Below are 13,590 nucleotides of genomic sequence, written 5' to 3' on the forward strand. Positions count from 1 at the left end.
GTTGAATTATGTCCCCCCATGAAGTCCTAACTTCCAATACCTTAGAATGTAAACTTATTTGGAAATAGAATCATTGCAGATCTAATTTGTCAAATTAATATGAGGTTGTACTGGAGTAGGGTAGGCCCCTAATCCAATATAACTGGTGTCCTTATAAGCAGAAGGCCATGTGAAGACAGGGGACTGGAGTGATGCATCTACAAGCCAAGGACCACCTGGGGCTACCCAAAGCTGGCAGAAACATGGAGAAGACTCTCCTTTCGATCTCTCAGAAGGAACCAACCCTGCTGACATTTTGATTTTGGACTTTTAGTCTCCAGACTGTGAGATTAAATTTCTGGTGTTTAAAACCACCCAGTTTGTGGTACTTTGCTATGGCAGCTGTATATACCCCTCCCCTCCCACTCCTACCCTTAGTCCCCAACTCCCTCATCACCAGGCTCTTTCCCATCACCCTTTCCTTGATCAGGCCTCCTCATTATCTTCATGACAGGTCAGAGCAGAGCAGACTAGTTCATCCAGAATTGCCACTGCCAGCAGATCAGATCCCCGTGGATTCATGGACTACTAGGTCTGGAAGGGACCTTGTCAATCCCACCAGGTAGCTATCCAGCCTCTTCTCCAACAATCCCAGTGGCTGGGAGCACGCCACCCCTCAACACCCCTCATTTTATCTTTGGACAGCTCTGAGTCAGAAAGTTCTTCCTTAAATTGATCTGACTCCCGGATCCCAGCAACATCTGGCCACCGGTGTAAGGGATGAGAGGAGAGAAGGTGGACGTACTTTATCATACCCCAATGGCAGTGATCTCACTCAAGTCTCCTAGTCCTGGGCCCCAAATCTCATCTCCCTTTAAAAAAATTTTTTTTTAATTATTTATTTATTTATTTATGGCTGCGTTGGGTCTTCATTGCTGCGCGTGGGCTTTCTCTAGTTGCGGCTAGCGGGGGCTGCTCTCCATTGCCGTGCGCAGGCTTCTCATTGCGGTGGCTTCTCTTGTTGCGGACCTTGGGCTCTAGGTGCTCGGGCTTCAGTAGCCGTGGCTTGCAGGCTCCAGAGTGCAGGCTCAGTAGTTGTGGTGCACCGGCATAGTTGCTCTGCAGCATGTGGGATCTTCCCGGACCAGGGCTTGAACCTGTGTCCCCTGCATTGGCAGGTGGATTCTTTTTTTCCTTTTTAATCAATTTATTTTATTTTATTTTTATTTGTGGCTGCATTGGGTCTTCGTTGCTGCATGTGGGCTTTTCTCTGGTTGCAGCAAGCGGGGGCTACTCTTTGTCGCGGTGCGCAGACTTCTCATTGCAGTGGCTTCTCTTGTTTCAGAGCACGGGCTGTAGGCGCATGGGCTTCAGTAGTTGTGGCACGCAGGCTCAGTAGTTGTGGCTCACGGGCTTAGTTGCTCCGTGCCATGTGGGATCTTCCCAGACCAGGGCTCGAACCTGTGTCCCCTGCATTAGCAGGCGGATTCTTAACCACTGCACCACCAGGAAAGTCCTCTCATCTCCCTTAATACAGGCTCTGTACCTTGAAGAGCAACAATCAGTTCATTGCCTTAGAACTCTACTCCTCAGGAACGACTGTAGGGTTCCTGAAAACTATTCTGCTTTTATTGCCTGGCCCCCAGCCTGTAGCTGAGTTCCTGGCATGGAACAGGGCCTCAGTAAGGCAATGATTGCTGAATGGAGACAATGCAGGGGGCAGTGAGCAGGAAGGGCAGGAGGGCAACAACTTTGCTTGTCAGAGCTGCATGTGTTCCCCAGGGATCTCCCCAGGCAGAGATGTCCACAGCCCCCCTTGGCACCTCCCTGTCCTGGCCCCACCTCTGTTCCTAACCACAGGTCTTCCACTGCCCAGTGGATCTGACGTCACACCCTGAAGGCCCTGACCAGCCCCGGGGAAGAGAGAGGGTTCTCAGTGAGAGGAAGCTGGATGGCCACCTCCCTTCCTGAGTTCTTTCCATCCAAGTTTACAACACCTGCACTGCCTCTTCTGCCCTGTCAGCAGGAGCCCAACTCAGCAGTGATAATCCTGTTCTCAAGGGAGTACACAAAGCTTCCCTTCATGATGTAAATTACTGGGCAGATTTGCCTGGTTCCTGCTTGGGCCCAGCAGTCATCTCCCTGGACCTAACCATGACTGGGCTCTAAATTAAGCACTGTCTTGCTTTGAGACACTAATGAAAAGGGCTAGCAGAGTATGACATAATGTGTTTTATTACAGTTAATAAAATAAAAGCATTGGAACAGGGACTGGTAAAGAGTTCTCTGGAGAATCTTGAAAAAAAAATTTCCATCATCAAAAGTCAAACTGTTGCCACTTGTATTATTTTTTCCACTCCAAACACCACTAAAAGTGAATGTAGATGAAGAGGACTTTCTTAGTGTGTCAAAATACTAATGAAGCATTAGTTTGACTGCAAGATGAGTGCCAGTACAGCTTTTCTTTAAATTTTAGAATAATTGAACCACTTTACTCCTTAGTGTGGCCCAAAGAAGATTTCCAAATGCTTCTAAACAGAGCTCTCCTTCTATGCGTCTACTGAGATACTCTCTTGTGGCAAGTCATCTGGACCAAACAGCCCAAGCACTGAATTTGGCTGTATTCGTGTTACATTTCCTGTGTGTTGAGGGTTTGGCTGCCAAGAGATGGATTGTGGATGGAATCTTCCATTCTTGTTTCAGTTTCTGAAGGTAGCTATTGAGATCAAGGCAAATCATGTATTTAAAAATATATACATGTTAGGGACTTCCCTCGTGGTGCAGTGGTTAAGAATCCACCTGCCAATGCAGGGGACGTGGGTTTGATCCCTGGTCCGGGAAGATTCCACATGCCGCGGAGCAACTAAGCCCGTGCACCACAACTACTGAGCCTGTACTCTAGAGCCCATGAGCCACAACTACTGAGCCCGTGTGCCACAACCACTGAAGCCCGCATGCCTAGAGCCTGTGCTCTGCAAGAAGAGAAGCCACCACAGTGACAAGCTCGTGCACCGCAACGAGGAGTAGCCCCTGCTCGCCGCAACTAGAGAATGCCCGTGTGCAGCAATGAAGACTCAATGCAGCCAAAAATTAAAATTAATTAATTAATTAAAAAAATATATATATATATACACATGTTTAAGAATTATCTGACAATTACCAATATTTCTGCTCTCCTTTTGAAGACTTCATCATGGTTGCCTGATTCAATGCTATGTGTAGAGAGGAGACAGGTTGAATGTACCTCCTTACATGGCTGAGCCAGTTGGCTCTCATTAGAGTAGGCAACTGAGACCAACACCACTTGGTTTCTCACCAGAAACAGAATTCCAAAGCTAGAAATGGCTTCTGTGACTGACCTGTCTAAGTCATCAGCCAGGGCTCACTGAGCAGAGAAGCAGTAGTGCCCACCCCTAACCTCTGGAAAAATACCCAAGGGTTGGGACTTAATGACCACTGAGTCAGCAGCAGCTCTTTGCTTGTCAAGAATAGCTATTGTTCTTTTCCTTTTCAGGTAAGCTCTCCATGGGACAAGAAAAATCACAGATTTTATAGTGCATGGAAAAATTCATGGTAGCAGGGGCAAGATTATTTAAACAAAAATACAAAAGTATTCAAAAGAGGGAGAGAAAGCCAAGGACAAATATTAATCATTTTTTGCTTAAAAAATGGCTTTGATTTGCAACTCTCCACTGTTTCTCTTCTCTTCAAAGATACCTACCAAAAGAATTCCTTACCCTCACCACAAAATACTGCCAAAATACTTTTCTGAGAAGACCCACACAGCATTGGTACACCTGTCAAGTATACAAAGGTTTCATTAGTTCCTAGATGTTTCCTGACCCATTAAAAACTAGTTAAATTGAGGAAATCCAGAGAAGTACCTACTTTTTTCAAAAACCTATAAGACAAAAAAATGGAAAGAAAAAAGAAGGCAGGATAAGAAGTGTGAAGATCCTTGGAATGGTAAGTAGGAAATGTGAATTATTTTCTTGGCTAAGCTACAAATTTATCTTGGGCCTGCCAGAAATCTCTCAACTTTTTGTGACTGTAAATTTTCCATAAGTGTCATTGAGTCTGGTTTGTAAATTACTGCAAGTAGTAAGCAAGCAATGACACATATTTTAATTCCATTGTGCTAATATTTCCAGATTCTTTTTTAAGTTTTTTTTTCACTTTGACATCTAACGACTTTTTTATTTTTTATTTTATTTTTGGCTGCATTTGGTCTTCGTTGCTGCACACAGGCTTTCTCTAGTTGTGGTGAGCGGGGGCTACTCTTTGTTGCAGTGCATGGGCTTCTCATTGCGGTGGCTTCTCTTGTTGCAGAGCATTGGCCCTAGGCGAGCGGGCTTCAGTAGCTGTGGCATGCGGGCTCAGTAGTTGTGGCTTGCAGGCTTAGTTGCTCCGTGGCATGTGAGATCCTCCTGGACCAGGGCTGGAACCCCTGTCCCCTGCATTGGCAGGCAGATTCTTAACCACTGCACCACCAGGGAAGTCCATATTGCCAGATTCTGTTGCATTTTATTATTCTGTGAACTCATAACGGAGTAAGGAGTATAGACTTTGATTCAGAATACATGTGATGTTGGTATAAATACTTCATGGTAGGGACTTCCCTGGTGGTCCAGTGGTTAAGATGCCGCACTTCCAGTGCTGGGGGTGCGGGTCCAAACCCTGGTCAGGGAACTAAAATCTCACATGCCACAAGGCCAAAAAAAAAAAAAAAAAAAAGAAAAAGAAAAAAAAGAAGTAATCATTTAAATACTTCATGGAAAATCCTAAATATATTTTGAAGCCTATAGTCATTGTTTACAATGAGAAGACTTCTTATTTTAAAAACTGTATTTATGCTCACTTGCATTTGTTCTACTTTGATATTTCTCAACTATGTAACCTTATTATTTTTATTTGACTCTTGTAACAGTTCTAGATTGATCTAGCGACCAATCTCCATTGTAAAAAAAAATAAATTGTGTTATGTAATGAAATGTAATTTATAAAATCAACTCTGCTTTTGGCATGGAGCAAACAATTGATTAGACCCTTACCCCACTTTTGTCTTTTACTCAAGGACCTCAGCCTTCAGTGACTGCTTATTGCATAGAATAAAGTCCAAACTCCTTGGGCCTTCACAATCTAGCCCTGTCTGTTTTTCTAGGCTCCCTGTCTTTTCACATCCACTTTCTTTCTCCCCATGTTCTTCAGACCAATCTTACTACCATTCTCAAGGTGCCAGAAAGAAACCGTGGGCAATGAGTCAAATCCATTTCCCCTGCCTTCACTAATCAAGGTTGTTTTAAGACTGGTGTGTCCTCCACGCAGCATGTAGCCTAAGCAATAAGATGTTTGCTAGAGCTGTTTTCCAGGAACTTCGAGTCAGCTGTGTCTAGTTGGAGCTGAGCTGGTTGAGACTGGATAGGACCACTGACCCTCCAACCGGACATGAGTGAGCATCCACTCGGTGACCTTTTGACGTCACAGGGCCAAAAACTCCACCCTCAAATGATGCTAAGTGCCTCCATTTTTTTTTTTTTTTTTTTTTTTTTTTTTTGCGGTATGCGGGCCTCTCACTGTTGTGGCCTCCCCCGTCGCGGAGCACAGGCTCCGGACGCGCAGGCTCAGCGGCCATGGCTCACGGGCCCAGCCGCTCCGCGGCATATGGGATCCTCCCAGACCGGGGCACAAACCCTCATCCCCTGCATCGGCAGGTGGACTCTCAACCACTTGCGCCACCAGGGAGGCCCAAGTGCCTCCATTTTTGAATGCGCAGAGACCCATAGCTTATTTACACCTGCACGGAATGACAGTTACCACACCTTTTCCCAATCACCTTCCCCCACCCTCCTTACACCTCAAGACACCTTGCTGTTTTTTTTTTTTTTTTTTTTTTTTTTTTTGCGGTATGCGGGCCTCTCACTGTTGTGGCCTCCCCCGTTGCGGAGCACAGGCTCCGGACGCGCAGGCTCCGGACGCGCAGGCTCAGCGGCCATGGCTCACGGGCCCAGCCGCTCCGCGGCATATGGGATCCTCCCAGACCGGGGCACGAACCCGTATCCCCTGCATCGGCAGGCGGACTCCCAACCACTTGCGCCACCAGGGAGGCCCACCTTGCTGTTTTATGCCATAAATGCCCTGAGCCCCAAGCATTTGGTAGGCGGATTTGAGACTTGTTCCCCTCTCTTAGCTGCCTTGTGAATAAACTCTCTGTGCTGCAAACCTCATCGTCTCAGTGTTTGGGCTTGCTGCACGTCAGGCAAAACAAATGTGGTTCTGTAACAAGAGCACCCCATGTCCCTTCACTTTTTCATGCTCTACTAGTTTGTGTGAAATGCTGTCCCCCATTCTTGCCCTGGAATCATCCCAGTTCAAAGGTCACCTCCTTCCCACTCCACTCAGGCAGAGTTAGTCTTTGCCTCTGTCGGGATCCTGAGGAACTGTTTGCATCCCTCTGTCTCGTGGTATCATAATTCTCTAAGTGTCTGTCTGTCTCTCCCACAGTGGCCTCTTTGGGAGCAGGTGCATTTCTCTTCTCAGCTTCCCAGCAGTATAACTTAATGAATGCACTGTCTGTCCATGAGAAGCACCTGATGAGTATTGGTCGAATCAGTGAATAAATGAATAAACGCTTCTGAAATTCTTCCCCAATCAAACAATGGTTCCCTTAACAACATCAATTTCTTGGAAAACTATCTGATTACATATCTTGTTCTACATGGCAGAGTGAGTTAGTAACCAGCTATAATGCTGGAAAGGGAATAGTAGAGATAAGAAAGCCTGCTGAATAAGGCAGAGAAGGCATTAAAGGTGGGGGAGTGGTTGTCTGTCAACACAGTCTGTCAAAAATCTTTATCGAGGACTTATGTGCTGGGCCCTTTTCTAGGTGCCACCGATTGCTTGGTTTCATAAATTGAACTATGGCAGCTATTCTTTTTACATTTTAGGTTCAGAACCCTTTCTAAAAAAAATTCTTTGTTCTCTCTCTCTCTCTCTCTCACACACACACACACACACACACACACATCCAGTTTTAATTAGTTCTCTCTGCGTTTCGGTCTGTGCTCTGTGAAAGCAGTGTTGCTGTTCTCACGAAGGTATGTCTTCCTATCTGCATCATCAGGCATTCTTATGAAGTGGGCCTGTGCTCTAGATGGGATTCCAGACCCTCTGTGTTCTCCTGTGGCCAAGGCAGGTTCCCCTCTAGGAACCACAAAGCTCTCACAGAAGCAACTGGTGCCTAGCTGTTTTCTCCCTCCTGGACTGGCAGTCAGGGGAAAGCAGGGGAGGGGAGACTGTGAGAAAAGCTCACACTTGGGAAACCAATGGCTGCGTAGGTGGGTGGTTTCAGGGTAAACATTCTCATCTGTGAAACATAAAGCAGGAAATGCTGAAGGTTTCCAATAATTTTTTTTATAGCTCCTATCAAGAACATTCTAGGGCACGAAGGAATTTGCTCGTCACATTTTCTCATATGTGGGGTTTTCTAGCCAGCATCTTGAACTGAATTGAACTCAAAATGAAGCCAAAATGAATACTAGCTTTGTCCCTAGAAGTTTTTTTCTTTTTTGGCTGCACCACGTGGCATGTGGGATCTAACCCCCTCCAGGGATTGAACCCCCTCCAGGGATCGAACCCATGCCCTCTGCACTGGGAGCACAGAGTCTTAACTACTGGACCACCAGGGAAGTCCATCACTAGAATTTTTTTTTTAACTGTGGCACCTATACTGTTGTATTGTAGGTAACTAACTAGAATGTTCTTTCTAATTGCCTGTCATTAATGGTTTACCTACTTGGAAACCCAACTGTGTCCAAGATAGGCCCTCAGTAAACATTAATTTTATCTTAATTTTATGAAGGTCCACTGTACCCCTAATACTCCAGCATTCTTTTTTTTTTTTTTTTTTGCAGTACCCGGGCCTCTCACTGTTGTGGCCTCTCCCGTTGCGGAGCACAGGCTCCGGACGCGCAGGCTCAGCGGCCATGGCTCACGGGCCCAGCCGCTCCGCGGCATGTGGGAGCTTCCCGGACCGGGGCACGAACCCGCGTCCCCTGCATCGGCAGGCGGACTCTCAACCACTGTGCAACCAGGGAAGCCCCTCCAGCATTCTTAAATACACTGCTCAGCTGTGCTTGTCAAAGGCAATGAATTGTATTTGCCACATCTCAGAGGAGGGTCCAGAAGCATATTTGATTCTGTGCTAAAATGGCTGCAGTGCAGGATTGTGGACCTTTATGGGTGACTATAGCTGAAACTCACTTTGATCTTGCTAAATCGGCTCTAAATAGGAAACAATGAATTAAGGCTGCAGGATAAACTCCCTCCAACTCTTTCAAAGAGAACACATAAACACGTTAACTGCTTTTGTTTCATGTTTCTTCTCCTTCCATAGAGGGACATAGAAATAAAGAAAATTTATACAGAGTGGGCAGGAGTAAAGTCTTCTGGTTAATCACGTTAGCATACTTATTAAATACGAGATTATACTTCTTGAAGGATAAGAATGTAATAAAGTTGTCAATGCTAATTGACTTAAGTCAATAACTCTAAGTGGAATTTAGCATAAATGTCTTTTGCTCCCACCTCCCCTGCTCAGGCATCAAACTCCATTTCAATCTTTCCAGGCTCTGGGACCTGGCCAAGCCCTTTCTTCTGGGACAGCTGCTTCCAGGAGCCAAGTAGGCTAGCCATGCTTCTCTCCTAGTTCAGGCAACTTTCAGAGAGTTCAAATGGCACCGTGGACCAGCCATTTCACACCCAAGGCCAGTTCTGCTCATTAGGCCCCCAACCCTGTCACCCTCAGCCTCCCTGGACATGTAACCTCTTCCCCACTGTCATCTTCAGGCATCTTAGTGCTCATTTTCTTCCTCAGCCCTTTCTGCTGGCACTCCAGCCTCCATTCCTCACAAACAAACTGCTCAGAATATTCGATAACCAAAACGGTGTGGGCTAGCTCCAAACAGTCAGAAAAATAGCCATGATGCAGGTGCGGGTTCATATAATTCATGGAGGCCTCTGCAGTACCAAGTGTTCCTCCTTTAGTTTCTGGGCTCACTGGGGGGCCCAAGGATGGCCAAGTGATGGGGAGTACTCTAGAGGCTCAGAAGAGTGGTTGCTTACCAAGTGGGACTGTTGTGATGGCCCACATACTGAGTATCAGCCTGAGACTCCAAATGACTTCCCAGATGTTGCCTGCATTCCTCACCTTAGCAGAATTCTGGTTTTTCTCTCCCATGCAGCTCTTACAAATCATGGCTGGTAATTCATCCATGTGCCCTGGAGCCTGGGGTTAGGAAGTGGTGGGCCTTTCTCCTTTACTCTCAAGGCTGCTTCCTTCATCATCACTCCCCCTACCCTGACCCACACCCCAAGATAAAAACTCCTGGAGGCTCATATCAGCTACTATGTATCCCTGTCTGCCCTTTCCAGCTGTGGCCATCTCACAAACTCCTGCCAATCTCTATATTTCCTCAAGAACTTTGGCTCATTTTTTTCTCATGTAAGAAATATTCGGGAATTCCCTGGAGGTCCAGTGGTTAGGACTCAGCACTTTCACTGCGGGGGGCCTGGGTTCAATCACTGGTCGGGGAACTTGGATCCTGCAGGCTGCGTGGCGTGGCCAGAAAGAAAAAAAAATTCATTATTAAGCATACATTGTGCCAGTGTGCAGTATGTACAGAGATGTGTAAGATGTGTAAGACTTCTTGTCCTTAAAGATAAGCTCATAGTTTAAAGAATAAATATAAAACAAAGACTCAGACTAGATGGTAAATGCCTGAGCAGTCGTAAAGCATTTATAGGTATGGAAACATGGGCACATGGAAATGGCTGGTATATTAGTTTTCTGTAGCTGCTGTAACAAAGTACCACCAAGCAGCTTAAAACAGCAGAAATTTATTCTCTCACAGTTCTAGAGGCTAGAAGTCTGAAATCAAGATGTCAGCAGGGCTATGCTCCCTCTAAGACTCTGGGTGGAATCCTTCCTTGGCTCTTCCTGGCTTCTGGTGGTGGCCGGCAATCCTTAGACTTCCTTAATGGCCGCTGCATCATTCTAATCTCTGCCTCTGTTGTCATGTGGTGTTCTCCCTGTGTATTTCTATCTTCACAGAGCATTTTCTTCTTCTTATAAGTACAGCAGTTGTATTGGATTAGGGTCTACCCTAATGGCCTCATCTTAATTTGATTAAATATGCAAAGACCTTATGTTCAAATAAAGTCACATTCACAGGTACTGATGGTTAGGATGTCAACATATCTTTTGGGTGGACACAATTCAACCCATAACAGCTGGGTAGGAAGGAAAGCAAGGGAAGAGCTGGAGAAGACTGGCTGGACAGAACTGGTGAGCTGGTAAGTTGGAGTCATCCAGGTAGAGCAGGAGAGTGAGATTGTGTCATGTCATCTGGAGCAATGTGTACAAAGGGACTGAGGATGGCACCTTTGGGAAACTGCAAGTGACCTAGTCTGGCAGGTGTAAAGGATCTATACTCAGTAGTGGCAAGAGATAATCCTAAAATGTGGCAGGAAGCAGGTCAGGAATCTCATTATCTTCCCACACAAACATGCCTTCACATCTTTACTCTCCCTCTTTGGCTCCTGGTAACCACTTATCTTAGACTCCTACTTCCCCATCACTTCCCACATCCAGTTGGTCCCTAAGTCCACCTGATTCTGCCTTCTAAGACTCTCCTAAATCTGACTTGTCCTTTTCATCCCCACTGCCTTAGTTCAGTCCCTCATCATCACACACATTAGTACAACAGCCACCTCATGGATCTTCCTACTTTCAAGCTCACCTGTCCCTCTCTATCTTCCTTTGCTGTCAGAGTCATCACTCAGCTCAGGACAGTGCCCTTCCCGGGAGGAAGGTGTCTGAGTAGGTGGTAGGTGGATGCCCAGTGTGTCATGAATGAGGTGGCCTTAGCCTGCTACCTGAGTTCCACCAACCCCTTCCTCATCAGACCCTGGCATCCTGTGCAGCCAACTGAAGGCAGAGCATTAGCTCCCAGAGGGCTCCAGCCTCTGATCTGCTCTTTAAGGACTTTTTGCACTGCAAGTTAAATTACTTCCTAGATTTAATCCTTCAGTCACTCCCCTTCACCTTCAGATTGACCTCCGAACTCCTTGTCATGGTTTGCAAGGCTGTGGGTAATCTGACCTTGGCTACTTAGCTAGCTTTGTATTCCACTGCTCCTCCATAGACCCTGGACCCCACTTGCTGCCGAATTCTTTGAGTCTCTCATGCGACGGTCTCTCTTCTGCCTGGGATCCTGCCTCCTCACCCTTCTATTTCTGGCTAACTTCAGCTTGTTCCTTCAAAGGCAGATCAGGATTTGCTCCTGAGAGAAACCTTCCCTGACTCTTCAGACTGGGGTCAGGTGCCCCTCCTTGGTGCTGCCCTAGTGCCCAATTCTAACCTAGATTCCAGCTCCTAATCCTTCGTGGCCTCTGAATCCTACATTGCAATGGTTGATCTTCTTGTTTATCTTTCTCTCTAGACTGTGAGCAACTCAAGCAGGCTCCAGACCTGTTCTCCAAAAGCAGTGTACTGTACCCACAGTACTGTCCTTTTGGCATCTGTGGAGGTATCTTGTGCTTTTTTTGCCTACTTTTTGTCGTTTTTATTTTGCCTTTTTTGATGGAATTCCTGGATTTACACAGACATTAGATGTGGACTCTAAAGCAACCCCCTTCAAACAGGTAATGTTGGCAGTTACCCATGATTGAGACGGAGCAGCAAAGCCCGAATGAGGTGGGGATGGAGCACATTGCAGGCAGCTGGAAGCACTGCTGCAGATGAGATGTGGAGATTATATGGAGACTCTGAAAACTGTTGTCTATGGGTGGATCCCAATTGTAAATTCTTGAAATAACTTGCTTTCAGTCACCCATAATATTTGGTACAAGTTAGTTTTTATAACTTATAGTATTTATAACTAGCATTTTAGAATCCAGAATATTATTTAGCGATTTTAAGGTCTTGATTCATAGTAAATAAAAGAAAAATAACAGCCACAAGGGAACTAACAACACCATCCTTCATAAATGTTGCAAATCTATTATAAGCTGATATGGAATACATAGTCCGAGGTGCTTTGTATGTCAAAATACTTTAAAAAGTCCTTCAAATGCCAAAAAGATAGGAAAAAAGAATAGAACAGATAAAATTATAAAAAATACTTTCAAGGGGGTTGATTTTTGAGGCAGGCTCCACACCTACCCATGTATTAACTTCACTCCTCTGTACTAGAAGTGAGGGAAACAAAAATGAATGACAGCGTCCCTGCCCTAAGGCCCTCATCATCTAGTGGGAAAGGCAGGCTGGCCAACCAATAGCTAAGAATGAAGTAGATGGTTTAGGGTTGACACATGGGATTTGTCTTTGGAGGCAGTAATTCCAAGAACAAGAAGAGCTGCCTTCCTGCCAAAGGGAATATGTGAGCTGTTGGCATTCTTAGGCATAATTCAAATAATGAGTCAAACCAGTCCTCAGAGCAGAGAACTGAAAACATTGCGTGGGTTACCAGTCTTTGTCCCTCAGGCAGAAAACTATCACATTGTTTCTTGACCGTATTGAATTTGGTAGCCTCATATAATATTTTCTGGGATGTTCTGTGGATTCTGTTTTCACAGAGTTGCTCTACTACCTGAAGAGTTTCCTTTTAGTTTTCTTATATTACGCTGAAATAAGAATTTTTCTTCATTTTAAATTGCTTTGTGATTTTTTTTTTTCAGTTTGTGTTTAGCATTTAGGGTACCATCATTCTGTACTGAAAATTGTCTCTCAACAAGCCACCCATTGGCTGTTCTTTGTGACTTTAAAGGGAGATGTCTTTCTTTAAGATGGTGGTAGAGGTGGTTGTTAGGATACTATACATAATTAATAAACAATATCAGTTAATGGTGAGGTTTGTTTGAGAGCTAAGAAAGATTCTCTAAGTTAGGCTATTCTTTGGTAAAGCACACATCTTCATAGAGTCTCCCTTTACTGTGGTAATTCTTTTGCTGTCAGTTAGCAGTGAACTTACTTATAAGAAGATATGGTACCTCAGGGCTTTTATTTGTGTGCATGAAAAAAATTCTCCTTTCAATGACAGTCATACTTTTCTATCATAATTCAAAACAAGTTTCAGAATGGGTGACACTTTCAAAGAGAAAAAAGTAAGAAGGAAGGAAGGAATGAGCTGGGGTATACTTTCTATAACACACAAAGGGACAACAAGAACTGGACACGGAGAAAGCATTCACACTTAGTAAGAAATTAGTAGTTTCTCAATTAACGTGTTAAGTACATGCAGTCAGCATTTGTCCCTCAAATCAGAAGGAAGCAGCAGAGTCTCATGGGAGGAGGGGCGTTTGAAGTTCCTCTTCCTCGTGCTTCCTGTGCTGTCCTTGTCCAGATGGCTCTAGATGCTGGGAAGGTCTCATAAAATCAGTCAGTCCCCTGCTTCCTGGTAGAGTTGCCCCTTAGCCATATGAAACCATATTCCTAATGCTAAAAATAACCAGAGTCTGAGTCCAAGATTTCCTTGTGACATCTCATGTGTCTGGTAGCCTTGGGGAGCAGGATGTCCTCCTCTCACTCATCTCTAATAACATAGAGTATCACCA

This window comes from Mesoplodon densirostris, chromosome 5 (assembly GCF_025265405.1).
Source record: "Mesoplodon densirostris isolate mMesDen1 chromosome 5, mMesDen1 primary haplotype, whole genome shotgun sequence".
Classification (NCBI taxonomy): Eukaryota; Metazoa; Chordata; class Mammalia; order Artiodactyla; family Ziphiidae; genus Mesoplodon; species Mesoplodon densirostris.